The sequence below is a fragment of the Salvia hispanica genome, chromosome 3 (assembly GCF_023119035.1).
Source record: "Salvia hispanica cultivar TCC Black 2014 chromosome 3, UniMelb_Shisp_WGS_1.0, whole genome shotgun sequence".
In the NCBI taxonomy this organism is placed as follows: domain Eukaryota; kingdom Viridiplantae; phylum Streptophyta; class Magnoliopsida; order Lamiales; family Lamiaceae; genus Salvia; species Salvia hispanica.
In genome coordinates, this window is record NC_062967.1 from 54,159,665 (window position 1) to 54,177,610 (window position 17,946).

Here is a 17,946-nt window from a genome sequence, read left to right on the forward strand (position 1 = left end):
GCAACAACTAATTACTAAACAACCAAGACGAGGACTAATCATCAAGTCATAAAAATAAAAATAAACGATTCAAAGAAGTGGGAGATTTCAGAATATGGGTCTCAATTCGATGACATTTCGATATTTGAGATTAAATTCGTTAACCTTTCAGAATATGAGATCGAGGCATGCGAATTTTTCAGAATAAAAGATTTATGTCTTTTTATAATTTTTCTCTTCCTTTTTCTTATTATTTCTCTTCTAACATTTATTAATTGACTAATCTACCCATTTTAAATTGCATCCAATTTGTAAAAAAATCAATTGAAATTTTAGCTCCGCCTCCATCCTCCTCCATCAGCCGCATCTCCCTCAATTGAAGATGTATGTCAAAAGGTACAGGTTCACACTCTTTCTTTTCTGTTTCTCATTCTTAAACAAAATAATGTTCTACATATGATAAAGTTAGTTCACGCTTTAACAATATGGAAAAGTTAGCTTCCATATTGTCTTCCTAGCTTTGATAATAAGTTAGGGAGAAGTAATGATGGTATTTATAGGAGGAAAATCGGTTTGTTAAGGGTTTAATTAAAATAGGAATTATTTTTAGAGTGATGATAAATTAACAAAAATTCTAGGAGTCATTTACTATAAATTTATGATGATCACTAAATTTAATGTATTGCATAATTAACCTTCTAGTCTCGTATAGGAAAATTAAGTTTTCCATAATCAATATTCACACAATTAGGAAATGTTTTAGTAATCGATTATAACATGCATTAATTGCACAATTTTTTTCTACTTATAAAAAATGACTGCATCATGTATATAGTAATTTTTACTTTAATTTTTATTGTTATTATCTAAAGAAATAATATTAATATTTCGTGTTTAATTTTTATTATTAAATAATAATTTTTTAAAATTTCGCATCTAATAATATTATTACTCCTATTAAATAACTCTTAAAATTCTAAGTTGTAAACACGAATACAGAGTCCTATTATCCACAAATCCACTCTTAAAGACCGAACCACCGAACCCTACCAAATTAGGGCTTTTAGATCAAGTTTTTTATGGATAAGATACAGAAATTTATAAATTATTTTCGCCTTCATCACGAGCTTATTTTAATTCATCTGAAGGTAAATAAGTCATACTAACATGTTACGAAGATTTAACTTCGTTCCATAATATATTACTTCATTCTAATAGGTTTTTACTTCATTCTAGTAGATTTTACTTCATTCCAGTAGGTTTTTACTTCATTCCAGTACGTAAATGTGGTTTCACCGTCGGGTGCCGTTCTTTCTCTTTATAATATCTATCACCAACGCCATGACGCTAATATGGTATAATAAACACATGGAATAATGTAATAAATTATTGGAATGAAGTATGTGTAGAAGCATTTGAAGTACAGAATGAAGAAATAAACCTATATAATGAAGTAAAATGAGTTTGTAATGAAGCCGAAAAAATTTACACAGCAGCACATCTCATCAAAAAAACTAGATCTAATGGCCCAGATTTGGTCTCTAGTTCGGTCTTTAAAATTGGTTCGACATTGATCACAACTCCACGAATACATGCATATATATTTACTTTCTTAGTATTATCATCCAATGAAGTAATAACAGTATTTCACATCCAATTATTTTATTATTAAATAATTATTAAATTTCAAGTTAAAAATACGATAGTATACTTAATTTTTTAGTGTTATGATCAAACGAAATAGTCATAGTTATTTACATCCAGTTATCTTATTATTAAATGAGTTTTAATATTTTAAATAATCATAATCATTCACATCTAATTATTTGATTACTATAAAATTATAAATTCTAAATTAAATAATTTTTAAAATTTTTAAATAATCATAGCTATTTGTATCAAATTATATTTTTTTGTTGTAAACATAAATTTTCATTAGAAATTAATTTAAGATTATAGAATAATTATATTCACACTCTATTTTAAAAGTGTTTAAGTGCAATTTAAGAATTAAAAATAGTTGCACTCTGATTAAGATATAATTAATTGCAAGTAGATGGAATAAAATTACTAGGAAAACTATATGATGCAAGACTATTAAAATCGACTACCAAAATTTTGTTATACTTCAATTTATGAATTTCTCTAAATAAATGGCACCATTTTAATTTTTGTTGCATTGGTCATCTATAATTTTTGTATTTCCATATATAAATCCATGTAATTTGTTGGTGAGTTAACAAATACTCCGATTTAAATAAAAATCATGTAAAGGGCAATCATGTAAAGAAATAAACAGTTTATAAGAAACCCGATTTAAATAAAAATCGGTTTAAAATTTATGAATATTTTGTATATACAATTTTTGTTAATTTATCTTTATTCTTATTTTTATTGCCTTTTGCTCTACACAAGCTTTGGCTAATTTGGGAATAAAAATGTAGAGATCCTAGTGTTATCAACCCAAAAATCTGATTATGAAATTGTGATTAATTAGACATATCCCATAACAATATGTCGACTTAGACACGCCGTATGACATTATGTCGAGACTAATATACTTTAATATACAGATAATTGTGAGAGATAATTATTATGCATAAATAATAAAGCTTTTTCACGGGAAAAAAATAAAATTAACTTTTGATTTTTTTAATTTATAACTAATGTGTATAAGTGTAATGTGATTATGAATGTTTAATACGATCGCAAATTCTGGTAATAGATTAGGCATGGTTAGAGCACCCACAATGGTTCAAGGACTAGAAACTGGACACTTCCTCCCACATTATTAGGACTAGAAACTGCATGCCACATCACTAGGACACCCAACTGCACAATAGTGGACAAGAAACTGGACTAGCACTAGGACTAGCCACAATAAACAAAATTATAAAAAATAAATAAATTACATTCACGCAAATACGGAATTAAATTTTACGACACAAATACGGGGACAATACAACCATTTTATTTAAACTAAAAAAAGTACATCTTAAAAAAAATTACATAATTAAAAAAATACATAAAAAAAATCTATCACCGTGCAGTCTACCACGCCCACAACTCTTCAATTGGAGTCGAATATGTGATACGCTCGGATTTTGCACTGTTTTAAGGCCATTATTTGGTCCGTTTTTGATGTCAAAGTCACTGTACATGTCCAATAATTGCATATTTTATGTATTTTGGTATTTTGACGTGTTTTGTGAGAAATGTGCATATTCGAGCCGAAAAAGGGAGTCAAACCGCTAATTCTGGAAATCTGGAGTTCAGACGGCGACCGACGCAAGGTGTACAGCGACCACCGGCGCCCGGTGGTCAGTGATGTGTAGCGGCCCGTCTCGGAAAATCATGCTTGGAAAAGAGACTCGTCCGGCGACCGCCTGAGGACATGCGGCGGCCCGCCGCCGAAGATACAGAGGCCCTGGACTGCGGCGCGGCGACCGCCGGAGAAGGTGCGGCGGCTCGCCGGAGAAAGGCGGCAAATCCGATCAGCCCTATATTTGCTCCAAGATTTACCATATTTTTAAGATCTTTTCCTTCTACAATGAGGAATGACTTTCCCCTATAAATATGACCTCAAGCTTCATCAAAAGAGAGCTTCTTTTTGCAACATAAATTCCCAGAGATTAAAAGCTAGAGTACGTCATTGTGCAAGGTGTTGAAGAAGGATTTCAAGAACATCAAGAACGACAAGGATTCAACCTACGGGTTTTATTTGCTTTAGTTTTATGTTCAAATTGTCTTCCCTTCAATCTATGTGTTTAGCTTATTCTATTCTGTGTAACTAAACTCATAGGATTATAGGGATGTGTTAGTAACGACTTTGGTTATACAATTCTAGTTTTTCTATTTAATATCCTTTTTGTTTTTACTTTGTTTCTTCCCTAAGTTAATCTTGATGCTTTATGATTGAGTGACACAATCGTGAATGATTTAATATAACTTGCTTCATAACTGTAAGAGAGTTCTAGCGAGTTAGGTCCACTTAGTAGACGCTACAGTTAGCTTCCTTTAAAACGACACTGTTAATTGAGAGTGAGGACTTTTCAGGGGTCTTAGGAGCTTTTTGGAGTTACGTGTTAGGGTTGACAACCCCAATGTTAGTAATCAACGTTTGCATCACATAAGCATAAGCTAGGTGACTCGTCCTATCAAAGTAATAGCCGTGCTAGGGTATTGTAGTTTGGAATTCGTATAACCATAACTGTGAACGCACATCCCTGGAATTCCCCTTATCTCTATCGTTTATCTCTGCGTATTATTTTCAACTAGCTGTTATTTGCTTTCAAATATTTTTAGTTTTCAAAGTCTCCAACAATCTTTCGGTTTTCCAGATAGTAATTGAGTTTTAGTAGAGGATAGACACTTTGTGTTCTTCTTCCCCGTGTTCGATATCCCGGTACTGACCTTTAGATAATTCCTACTCTGTATACTTGCAGGTATTTACAGTGCTAAAAAATAGTGCATCAATATGAGCATATACTTGGCACATGTTGGCATGTACCTTGAGGCGGTCTGCTTCATCGTGAGGTACCCCCATTCGTACGTTGGGGGTGGCCACGCCGCAGCTTGGATCGGCTTCATCAGCATCGTCATTGACCCAACTAGTCAGTTGTACACCTTCATCTTCGACTATCATGTTGTGCATGATAATACATGCGTACATTATATCATCAATGCAGTCGACATGCCACAAACTTGTTGGACCCCTAACTGCCGCCCATCGAGCCTGGAGCACATTAAATGTCCGCTTCACGTCCTTGCGCGCCGACTCCTGCCGTTCCGCAAAGTAGGCCTTCCTTTCATCAGATGCGCATCTGATCGTCTTCACAAAGACGGGCCACCTAGGGTATATCCCATCCGCCAAGTAGTAGCCCATATCATGCTGGTTGCCGTTGGCGACAAAACTTATGGCCGGACCAACGCCCTGGCACTGCTCGTTGAAAAAGGGCGACGAATTGACGACGTTGAGGTCTTTGTTTGACCCGGCTTCCCCAAAATACGCATGCCAAATCCACAGCCGGTAATCAGCTACGGCCTCGAGGATCATCGTGGGATTCTTTCCCTTGTAGCCGGTCGTGTAGAACCCTTTCCGGGCGACGGGACAGTTCTTCCACTCCCAATGCATACAATCTATGCTGCCCAACATCCCCGGAAACCCATACTTCTCCCCGTGCATCTGCATCAGATCCTGGCAGTCTTCGGGGGTAGGGCTCCGAAGATACTGCTCACCGAATATTTCAATGACCCCCTGACAGAAAAACTGCAGACACTCGCGGGCAGTCGTCTTACCGATGTGGAGGTACTCGTTGTTAGAGTTTGTATACTAGAAATCACGTTTCGAGTGATTGAATACTGTAAAACTCTTATTTTATTTTCCAAGGAATAAAACAGATTATTTTTGTCATAATGTTGTTATGTTTTACATTTAATGGATGTTAATTGCATGTTTAAATGTATAAGTTAACTTATCAAAGTTTAAGTCTTTGTTTTAGTAGACCGGTTGTGGGCGGCGTCCACTTTAAGGTAACACGGTCAGTCCTAAACAAAGAAAAAGAAGAATTTCACAACCTAGATGGAATTAGACTATCCATCGTGAAAGGTTGCAATGTCAGTCCGCATATTTCTAAGCCTTACTGAAATAAGATGACATTGGTGTGGTATAGCACTGAACGGATCTAACAACAAGACTTGTCCTTGGGCTATCTACTGAAAGGCGAGGTCTTGATAAATATTTGTTTCTTAATCAATGTAGGTTAGCATTGAGCATACGGTATTGATTATGCATTACTTTGACTTATCAAATGGTGCGGGTTTTTCGTAACCCAATAATCCTGATATATTGGGTAGTGGTGATTAATATCTAGCGGTGCTAGGATTGCTATTATGTTGAATCGTGCGCGAGGTGAGTCTCGTTTGATAATGTCCCCAAGAGGAGCGCGAAACAAGGTTTTATTATTCGGAACCTAGCTAGTTGGAGTTTGATCACTCTATGAATAATAAATAAGTGTTTCATGCTAAGTCCACTCTTGGAATAAATAAGAAATTAATTAATTAAATCCATAGCAGACATTAATTAATTAATGGACATTTTTATCTTAAGCGCGGGAAATGAAAGTTAAAACGGAAACCCGGATTACTTATAATTTTGGATTTGGATGGGGAGAGTTCAATATTACTTTTGTAGTGGCTGCTCGTAATATTCCAATTAAAACTTATATTAAATTGTGGGTTCAATTTAATTAGTAAAAAGTAAATTGGATGAGCCCATATCCAAAACCTTCCATAGATCCCTGTCTGGGCCCAAAAGGAACTTAATATAAATAGGAGAATAAATGAGACAGAAACAAATAACACAACTCATTATTTTTTCGAGTAGAATTTCTGTCTTCTTTATCTAAGTCCTAGTATTCCGGTGAGATCAGCCCACACTGATATTGGAGTACAGTTCGGGAACCAGAGAGAAGATCCGTGGTTTAGTATTCAAAGCATTACGTGGAGAAGCTGCTAGTCATCATCAATTCTTTGGAGAATTAATTAGGTATTATTTCTGCTCCGTAGAAAAGCATGTTTTAGGTTTCAATATTCTTAAAGCATGATTAATTCAAGTTATGAGCATGATACATGTGAGAATTACGCGAATAGATTTTGTCTAAATAATCTGCTAAATAGATCTTATTATTATGTGATTTATTTGCTCGATTAATAATTATTAAATTATGATAATCCCACGCAAAAACCGCTTCCGCTGCCAGTTCCTTCACTCGTCCCACATGTCTGTCGCGCCTCCGTAGGCCAACTGCCTGATTGCCGCAATGCACTTTTGTATAGGTGTGTAGCCGGGTCTGCTAGCCGCATCGTGCCTGAACCGGAAACACATATATCGACGCTCTAAAGCGTCAACGATACGCATAAACAGTGACCTACGCATCCTAAAACGCCGCCTGAAAAGGTTGGCCCCAAACCGTGGCTCCGGAGCGAAGTAGTCTTCATATAGCCGTTGATGTGCAGCGACGTGATTCCGATCAACCAAACCTCGGCGGTGGACAATGGGTCGAGGTACCGCCGGTTGCTGCGGCTGCAAGGCCCTTTGTATCAGCCGATTTATCTCACGGGACGTATAGGCCGCCAACTCTTCGTTAAATCGCCGGCTGAACACCTCAGCATCCCCACCACTACCACCCACGCCATTGCCACCCGCATCACCTATTTCGCAATATTGCTCTTGTACAGAAATTAAGAGAGAGAGAAACTCGTTAAAACAAGTGGTGCGAATGAAAACGACGTGCATATATCAGTATATATAGAGGTTCGAAAATTAAAAAAAAAAAAAAATACGCTGGCTGATCGCTAGCCGATCGGCTCGCCGGCTGCAATGGTAGGTTAGTGGACCGGCCAGCGCCGGCGAATCGGCTAGTCGGCCCGCTAGCCTCTATTGCGGATGCTCTTAAACTATATGAAAAAACTCATGTGGGCGACATTCACTGCTATTAATTACGGTTATTAAGAATTTATTACTAAGGGAAAAGATATACATGCATAAATTCTACATAAATAAAATGCGCTTAATTTTTTAATTGAACCGAACATATATCATTTACTTACTAAATTACCCCTTCTCATATTTTTTATTTAAAAAATATTTTAGATATTTAAATATCTCGACCAACTACACCTCCATATGATCATATATCCAATGCTCCTTTTACATTTGCTCATAATACTCCCCTTCACGTCAAGTTTTATAAAATATCTTTTTCACCTTTCTTCTCAGTCTTATCATAGTGCCATTTTTTATATTCTTCAATTTTTTTTCCAGCCTACCTCTCCCAATTCAATGCTCTAATGCTTATTTTGTAATTATTATTGGCACAGCTAATTCTTGTCACTTATCGAGGCACCACCAAATGATAATGCTTTTATACAATTTTTTTTGTCACGAAGCCGGAAAACCGTAACTAGGGGTGGGAGATAAAAAGAGGGGAATAGAAAGGGGATAATAATGACTAATATTCACTTAGAAATAAAGGAAAGACAATATCAGATTAACTTTTAATCACAAGAACTTGAATGGAAATCTTACTTTTCAATAAATAATTATCAGAGTACAGAAGAGCAATCGAGGTTAACTAGAATCTTAGTACGCAGCGGAATGAACACGGTCACATGTATGGTGACATGCACCACCGAGAGCCTCTACTTAAAATAAAAGGAAAATCATAACTCTACTCAGCATTCTCCACCGTCACTGCTCAACCTGCACATTTAGAAATATATGCAGGGCTGAGTATAAAAATACTCAGTGAACACATTGCCGAAATATACATACATAAAATGAAAATATTGTCATGCCATCATAGTAACACTCGAGGGTTTTCTCTTAAAAGGCCCGAGCTTACTAAATTCTTTGTGAGCTAAAGTTCGACTGATCAGTCTAAGTTCTTTCTGTACTTTTGTCATATCTGAACACCAAGTGCCGTGGAGATGGTGCTCTCCCACGGTCACCTACCTTTTTCTCCAGCCGGGGAGGTGGCCACCTCCCACGGCCTCCATAAATTTATTTGTGACCCGTGGAAGGTGGCCACCTTCCACAGCCACTTGTGTACACTAATCCGAGTAGGGACACTCTCACTTAGACCCGAATTCGATTCTTACGTTCCAACCAAACAGATAGGCATAAAACAAATCATTTATGTCAAGACAACATCATTTACATAAACAACAAACATAGATTCACATTTTCATATTTTCATCCACATTAGTATGTAGGATAGAAATATTCACCTAGTTTGTTTAATTTCCTTAACTTGATTTTCTCGTTCCGACCTTAACTTGCGGAGATAACCTTTTTCAAGAAAATACAATATAATATAAAATACTAATTAGACTTCAAGAAAAATTTTTTTTATCTTTAATAGGAAATGCATGCCTTCTAATTAAGCCCTCTCATTTTTCGCTTATCCTTTGAAACTTTTGAAACTCATATATTATTTAATACTCCTTTCAATATTCCTGGGCTTTGACTAAATTGGAAGTCCATACTTTACAATGAATTTTACTCCTGCAGAATTCTAACAAAGCCAAAGATCAATTATTTTAGATTAGCTATACTTTAAAATAAACATATATATAAATACCGATTGAAGCTTAATTTAAAACTTAATAAACCATATATATAAATACCGATAACTTAGGATAAAATTTAATATTGAATCCCTCCCAATAAATTCAGATTTCGAAATTGGGCCAAGACTTCCCTTTATTTTCAACCCTAGTAATTAAATTTCGGAACTGGGCCTCCTTAGTTGGGCTCGAATTTTAATTCTTCCACTCACTTATCCCAAATGAATATTTCGGAACCCAATAAGAAAAGAAGCCACGTACAACTATCCATTTCATCTGCCTCACCATTCTGATCCAAATCTTACTTTGATGGGAGAGAAGCTCCCCACTTCTCACTACCTGCTACACGTCTCCGGCAGTGCTCCTCTTCTCTTCTCTCTCTCTTTCTTTCTTTCTTCCCCCACTCCCTCTTCCTCTCTCGACGCTGCTCTCAGCCTCTCACTCCCCCCCTGATCGCTGGCTGTTGTTGCCGAGCCTAGGGCTCCAACCGCCGCCATCGTCTTGCTGCCTCGCGAACTCCGTCGGTGGGAGAGCAACGCCGCTGCTGTTCTGATGCGCCGCCGCCTCCGTCATACGAAACAACCTCGCCGGTATCCGGCAGCCCCCGAACCATTCAAAACAACCCCGAAAGTGAAGTTCTTTTACAAAGCAATGTTCTTTCGTTTTCAGTTTTCAATTACTCTGTGATGGGTGTTCAATTGTTGGAGTTTGAGATTGATTGACTAAATTACTTGTGGGGGAGTGGTGGATGACGATATGCTATGTATGGGACTTGAAATTGAGAGGGAGTATACCTTTCAACGAGCTTTGAATTTGGGATGCTTATTGGAAGAGAATTAGGCAGCCCCTTTGAACTCTCGATTTCTGCCGTTGAATGGTTGGATAGTTACGTGCCTGTAAGGGAAGGAGAGTAATCAATCTTGAAGAATGTAGAGGAGAGCTATCCACACAAGGAGATTTGGTGTTGGATCTTTGGTCTCCAAAGAATAAATAATTTTAGTGATTTGGGTTTTCAGATAGTGGACTCCCAAATTGATGAAATTTTCTTTTTAATTTAGGCCACAAAATTCTTTTATTTCTACTATGCTTTATTTTTTGAATTTAAAGTCATTTCATAAAATTAACAATTAGTACTTTAATGTCATGCTAAGTAGTAACATAAATTACTATTCCTCTCGATCGATCGCAAACATCTTATACACCTTTAATTTTTGAAAGGAATGAAGATTAAAAAAAAAAAATCGGATATCCATTTGACGTTCTTTCAAGATTAACTAAAAAGATGGTAAAGACTCGGAATGTTACATTTTTATTCAATTGATACATCAATTTTTTAAAGAAAAGGCTTCGTGATAAAGAGACAACTGAAACATATATTGATTTCAAATATACTCTCCTTATTCCTTAAAAATAGAAATTCTTTTATTTTCAATTTATTTCTTAAAAATAGAAACTTCTCAATTTATGAAATCTTTTTTATCTCTAATAAGGTGAAACTCATTTTTACTCACACATTTTTTTCTTTCAGTATCTCTTACTTTATCAATTATTACAATAAAACTCGTATTGTTTCAAAAGTTCAAATTCTTAAAAAACAGTGGTAAGAACTAAGAAGTATGAAAAGAAAAACAATGAAAAACGAAAAGAAAGAAATGAAAAAAAATGTGTTGATATGAGAAGAGACGTACATGCAATTTGCAAACCGGAAACAACTAAATATAAGTAAAACTGATTGTTATTAGTAGCACTAACGTTGATACACCAACCATAATGAAATTCAATGTAAATTTTAAAAAATAATCAAACAATTGATTTAAAAAAAATAAAAAGTATAATTTTAAAATTAAATTTACTTTATATTTTATGATTTTTTTAAATACATTTAACCTTATTAAATTCCACATATATTTATTCAATGAATTATGCATTTGTTATCAGAATAATAAAAATTTTCAAAGTGAACTACAAGTCTACTAATTCTTTTAATTTAATTAGAACTTTAATTTGTACCGCATTTATAACCGTGAATGAAATGTATAATTGGATGCAGCTATTTTTCACTCTGTATAACATTAGTAAAATTTAATTAAACTTATAAATTAAATAAAATAAAGAAATTTTAAAAAAAGATCTCATATCGTAATTAGACTTTATAAATAAAGAAAACATACAAACACTATCCATAACATAATTATAATTTAGAATTTATCAGTATTTTAATTTATAAGTTAGAATTGAATTTCATAATGTAGATAATCTATAAACTTAATTTAATTTCTATAGTGTATGACAAGAAAAAAAACACATGAACAATAAATATATTTTATAATATTATAATATCATAAAATAATAAAAAAAATAAAATGAATTATGCGATTTCATACTCTATTCTTGCATTTTAAAACAAGGATTTCAGCCCATAGATGATAGTGGTAGAGGAAGAGAGAGAGGAGAGATAACTAGAAGCAAAATGTGGAGAGAGGAGAGTGGGAGGAGAAAAAACTACTCACACGATTTTAGCATGAAGAGAGAGGCGAGGGAAATGGGAGAAAAATGAACAGACATTCTTACCGCATTTCTTCAGCATATCATTCGACTTTTTTCAAAGGATATATAAGTAATATACTAGTTTATTTAAATATAATTAAAAATCATTAACCGGTCTTAACTATGAAATATATTTAATTATATTTATAATCATCCTAATTTTATGTAGGTAGGTTTTAATTGTGGTAATTGAATATTAAGTATGGTAACTAATCATCCTAATTTTATGTAGGTAGGTTTTAATTGTGGTAATTGAATATTAATTATGGCAACTAATCATCCTAATTTTATGTAGGTAGGTTTTAATTGTGGTACCACAATATTAATTATGGTAACTAATCATCCTAATTTTATGGCGCTCACGAACACGCAAGGAGAAAATAAATATATGATGAAAATTTAAGAAATTGAGAATTATATAAATGAAGAAAGTTAAATAAGATTGTAAATTAAGAAACAAAATATTTATATGTGATCTCTGTGTCTAAAACAAATAGTCTCATCTTTCCATTTTTCCACCAAAATTAATCTCATACTAGAAAAATGGAAAATTTATCCTAAATTCCATATTTTCTCTTATTTTTCAGTCTCCTATTATATTCTCTATCAATTTCATATTGAAACTGGTGCACTGACAAATTAAAGGGTATAAAATTTGAAAGGTAGGCATTTTCCCAATTTAAAATGATTATTCACTCTTGCATTTGGGTTGAAGTGATAGAAAAAGCAATGAAACATAACATGAAACATAACGAAACACAAATTAAAGTAACAAGAAATTAAATCAGCCTAATTAAGAAGACGATATCACAAATCAAGAATCAAATCATGGCAAATTTCAAGATGCAAATCATTGTATTATTATTAGCATATCATTCAAAAAAAAAGAAAAACTTGATTGTTCATTGTTGATAGCAGGAACATGCAACAACGCTGATAAAGACCTTGATCGGCAGCACCTTCTTGGCCCTGTAGCGGTCGGCGTTGGCCATCTTGTCGGCGCGGTCCGAGATGATGTCGATCATGACGGATTGCTTGTGGCGAGGCACGCCCGCAGTGGTGAGCATCATTGAGATCCTCTCCCCGCTCAAGTTCCCCTCCTCGAACCTCGGGCACTTGGCCCAGAACGTGAAGTTCTCCCTCCTATCCACTCGCACAAACTCAAACTCCAACTCCTCTTCCTCGCCCTCGATTGGGGAAGTCATCTCCATTTCAAACTTGATGAAGAATTGGTCGCTCTCCTCATTCTTTATGCTAATGCTAGGGTTTGATTCCGATATTTCCAGATTTACTCCTTCCGAAGCGTCGATGTAGTCGTCCGCGTAGCACAAAGCCATTTTGAGATTTGATTTGATTTGATTTGGGGAGAAGTTATTTATAGATTCATTCTTTTTTTATCATGGAAACTTCTCCCTAAATCTAATTATGCATACCTTTTTTTTCTTTTTCTTTTTTTATTATGTGTTATATATTAGGAGATTTATGAGAGAGAATTATTTTGGATGTATAATAAAGCTATTTTTAGGGGATAAAAATTAAGATTAATCTTATCCGATTAGATTCGATGCTATCTTGAAATCTACTCTTTTTTCCCTTGAGTTTTAGTAGAATTTATTAATTAATGTGTTTGTATGTAAAGTGATTATGAATATTGAATACAATTGCAATTTCTGGTAATAAATCATGCATGTTAACGGAGTATATGACAAAACTCATGATGGCGACTTTTTACTGCTGTTGATTTCAGAATAAAAAGTATTAATAATCATAATTAGGATTTAGTTATGGTAACTAATTATCCTGATTTTGTGGTGCTCAAATTAGAGACGTAAGGCTCGCTAATTATTTCGCAGAGTTGGAAACAACTTGTAACTAACTTAATCCATAACGTTCACTATACCATGATTTCTCGTCTAAAATATTAAAGGTAATAGTAATTTAATGTATTAAATTTTTACAAAGTACAATTCACACTTTCCTGTTAATCAGATTTAGCAATGGAATTCCGTAGCAGAAATGTGGTTGCTAATCAGCGAATTTTTTGTAGTGCTGCAATCTGGCCTTGAGCTTGCCACGTGTCACTGGAACGTGTCTCCGATGGGCGATGAGTTTGCATCCCCGCTACACACACGAGCCCATTGTTGCCACAATTAATGCCGCCAGTCTCCCAGGCCCCAACTAGTCGTTCGCTCCTTAAGTGTTTAAACTACAAATTTTATTGCCTTTTGCTTCTCATTTCTGATATATATGAACAAAAAATAAGTGGTCCATATTTTCAATCCAATTATAATTACAGAATCCGATAGTAATTGGTTACATACAATACGTATCAACAAAATTTAATTGCGATTCGTTAAATATACCACTTGACAATATAATAAGTCAGGACTTTATAGAATCTAATTGTGATGGGTTAGACACACTACTAACCTAGATTTTTATATGGAGAATTTTATGAGAGAGAATTATTTTGAACAAATACTATTTAAAGCTATTTTCAGGGGATAAAAGTTAAGATTAACCATATCCAATAAGATTCGATGATATCTTGAAATCTACTCCTTTTTCTCTTGAGGTTCAACAGAATTTAGTAATTAATGAGTTTATGTGTAAAGTGATTATGAAAATTAAATATAATTGCAAATTAGGGTAATATATTATGCATGTACTTTCTATGTCCTATAAGAATATGCACTATTTCATTCTTAGTCTATTCTACAAAAGTAGATACATTCTAATTTAAAAAAAGAAAAAATTTTCGAATTAGATGGGACCCACTCTTTTCTTAATCTAAAAACTAAACTATAAGTAAAATCCTGATAAATCAATTAATAATAAAACAAGGACCAAAGTGCAATAATGATAACGTCACCGACGAGCGTTCATAGTCATAAAGCCATGATTGTGAGATGCTTACTTTTCTTGTTTACCAAAGAGTGGCATTAGTTGTTTCTCCAGCTCGATTAAACTGAATTAGAAAACACTACTAGAAAATTGGCTTCTAATGACACTTGAAAATGACAACAGAAATATGTTATTATCACATTTTATCAATAGTCACACCTTGTGTGAGTGTGATAACAGTAGATGTAGTAATAGGAAAGGTGTAATGATAGATTTTCTATTACCACACGCTTAAATGTGAAGAAAAAATGGTAAAAATGTCTCACATTCCACCAACTCATTCCACTCACATATAATTTAAAACTAATATGTATAAGTGGGACCCCTATTCCACTAACTTTCTTCCACTCATTTTTTTTAATATTTATTAAAACTCGTGCCAGAATGGAATGGGACCTATTCGCGGACGAAGGGAGTAGTACATTATTTGATTTTTCTAAATTTAAATATTTATATCCATTTTCCAACGTACTATCAATCCCTGTGACATTTACTATGCTTCAAGTGTAAAACATATTTTCATATAAAATACGTATATAATAATTTCCATGAAATCAAAGTATTACAATATTAAAAAAAAATACAAAAATGGTTCTAGATGATTACACAATTCATCTAACACTTGGGTTTATTTTTATTTTGATCAAGGAAAATGCTCAAACCAACATAGCGAGCTCACTCTTGTTCGAATACTTAGCTAACTTCATCTTCGCAACAACATCACGTGTTCCTGCAAAGATATTAGAAACACAAATATTAATCAAGATAAACAATATGGTAACGAGAAAAGTTAAGCTAGCAACACTTATATTTATGTAGTATGATTAGTGTACACTTGTAGACGTGAGTCATCTGGCAGGTTTAGTTGTCAGGACAACAATGTTTGGCAAGATACGAGTCATCATCTCTATTTTAGATGCAGCGCAACAAGAACTTAGGGCGAATATAGTCATAATACATGACAGTTAAAAAAACTAACATTAATAGAAAGAGGATACACAAATAAAAGAAGGATACCTGAAAGCCTTGGGTTAAACATGCGGTGGCGGATCCAGGATACGAAATGGGAAGGGGCAAAATAAAATAGTCAATTCATCCACGAAAAATAATCTCATCTTTCCATTTGCCTCCGTCCATAAAAATTAGTCTCATCCAAAAATGAAAATTTTCTCTAAAATACTTTATCAGCTTTTACTCTTTCTCTCTCATACTTTATCCACTTTTTTTCTTCTTCGTTATCTTATTTTACCAATTTCTTATTAAAATCTATGCCATTCACTTTTCTCATTAACTTCAATAGCATTAGCATACATTGATCGCAACAACTAACTTCTATCAGTATCCATATATTGAAAACGTTTCATATTCACTCGATCAATCATCTTTTATCGTATTATGCAATTTGATAGCAGAGCATACTCTTTTAACCAAAATAAAACTATGTTTTTTCAAAAAATATTTATTTACCTAATCAAACAAAAAAATACCACACAAATACACCAACTTAGCAAATAAAAATGCTTAAATTGACACCCCCACGACACCACAGTGCCACACCAATATGGCAATTTCTGTTCACTTCTTTGTACTCCCTTCGTTCCACAGTAGTAGAGTCATTTTATTTTCTGCATTCGTTTTCAAAAAATGATAATAAATAGTTAAAGTGAAGAGAAAGTAAAGTAAAAGAGAGAATAATGTAGAGAAGGGTTTTATCTACAATATTCTCTCTCTTACTTTACTTTTTCTTCACTTTAACTATTTATAGTCATTTTTTTAAAACGAGTGTGCAAAATGAAATAACTCTACTACTATGGAACGGAGGAAGTACAATATTTAAGTGGATACTATTACCAATCATTCCAAATCGCACACCATGTATATCCTAATTCACCACAAATAATTTCTTTCATCCTAAATACTAACTCCATCTTCAACAACTAATTTTCACAATAAATACCACAATTAATGTGTACTAGTAAGTATTTTATTAGTAGTTAGATGTAGAGAACTGTTCTCCTGAGCGCCACTATGTGAGCGCTATTTAGGCGACACTGACGTGGAGTAATTATTTTTCTTATTACTTCCTCTGTTTTTCTATAATTGAGTCATTTTTTCATTTCGGAAAATTTATTCATAGTTGAGTCATTTCTATATATGGTAATTTTTTTCTCTTTCTTACTTTTTTTTTTCTTACTTTATTCTCTCTACTTTATTCACTTTATACTTTATTCTCTCTGCCTTTTCCTCTCTCTTACTTTTTTATCTATTTATTTAACACACCCAACATTCATTTCTAAAACTCTGTGCCGAAAAGTTCTGTCTCGTTATGAAGAAACGGAATGAGTACTATTTTATAATATACATTTTTTTTAATACTCTCTCTATCTAATGAACTTTCATATCTATCCACAAGGCTACTGCCGCTTGACCGCTTCCCTTTTCCTTTTTCCTGTTCCGCCGACGGCGACAACTACTCCACAAATGAAGTTTTTGTAATGCTCCTTCTATCTTTTGTCCCACCTTTCTTTGCCACACTATTAATGAGGTTGTGCAAGTAATTTTTTTCACCATTAATGGAGATCTTTCTTCCTAAAATTTTGTGAGCCAAATAATTTCTGGAATATTTGATGTTGTATTAAAATCATTTTTTTCTTCCACAATAAAAAATGAGATTCTGCAATCATATTCATAATCATAGTAGAAGTCATTATTTTTAAACAAATAGCAATGAAAGAGAAATTGTTTCACAAGTTGTGCAGAAAAAAAAAGAGAGTTTGCAGAGAAGAGGGAAAGTAAGGAAGGAAATATGGAAGAAAAGAAATCTCAAAGTGTGTTTTGAATTGAATTGTTTCGTACTGAAGAATAAATCTCAATTAGCACAAATGTTCTCAAGAATTGACTTGTGATTCGTCGATTGAAATGGTGAAAGGGAGGATATCGGTAGAGAGAGGAAGAGAATATTTAGCAAAATCGATTATGTCCACGTCAGCAATCGCTTAAACGACGCTCACATATAAGCGCCCAGTTGATCATTCCTCGTTAGATGTATATCAAAATTAAATTCAGTCGTATTTATTGGATTCAAATCAATAACTTGTTAGCTTTAAACCTTTGGTCCAGTCAAATATTTTTTAAACTTTTGGTCCAATAAAATAGTAAAATAGTGGTAAAGCCCAAGTAATTTACTATTTCCCTTTCTTCCTCACTCTACACTGCTCTGTTTCTCTGTCTTCAATTTTTTTAATCTCTTCTATGTTACGGAGGGTAGAACAACCAGATTTACTAATCCTGTAAAAAACTGATTTTTTCCACATAGAACTGCTGGCACCGGGTGACTCTTTTCTTCCTCGGGGCGATTTCGGAAGCCAACGGAGGGGGCGACCATGG

General features: G+C 33.9%; 1 long non-coding RNA gene across 1 annotated transcript; it reads right to left on the minus strand.

Moving 5' to 3' along the window:
* Window positions 1–8,047: 8,047 nt before the first annotated feature.
* On the minus strand, window positions 8,048–10,111 carry LOC125212760. Its single transcript, XR_007174771.1, has 2 exons — window positions 8,770–10,111; window positions 8,048–8,242 (listed from the first exon to the last, which is right to left on the minus strand). It is a non-coding gene; the product is annotated as an uncharacterized LOC125212760 (long non-coding RNA).
* Window positions 10,112–17,946: the final 7,835 nt, after the last annotated feature.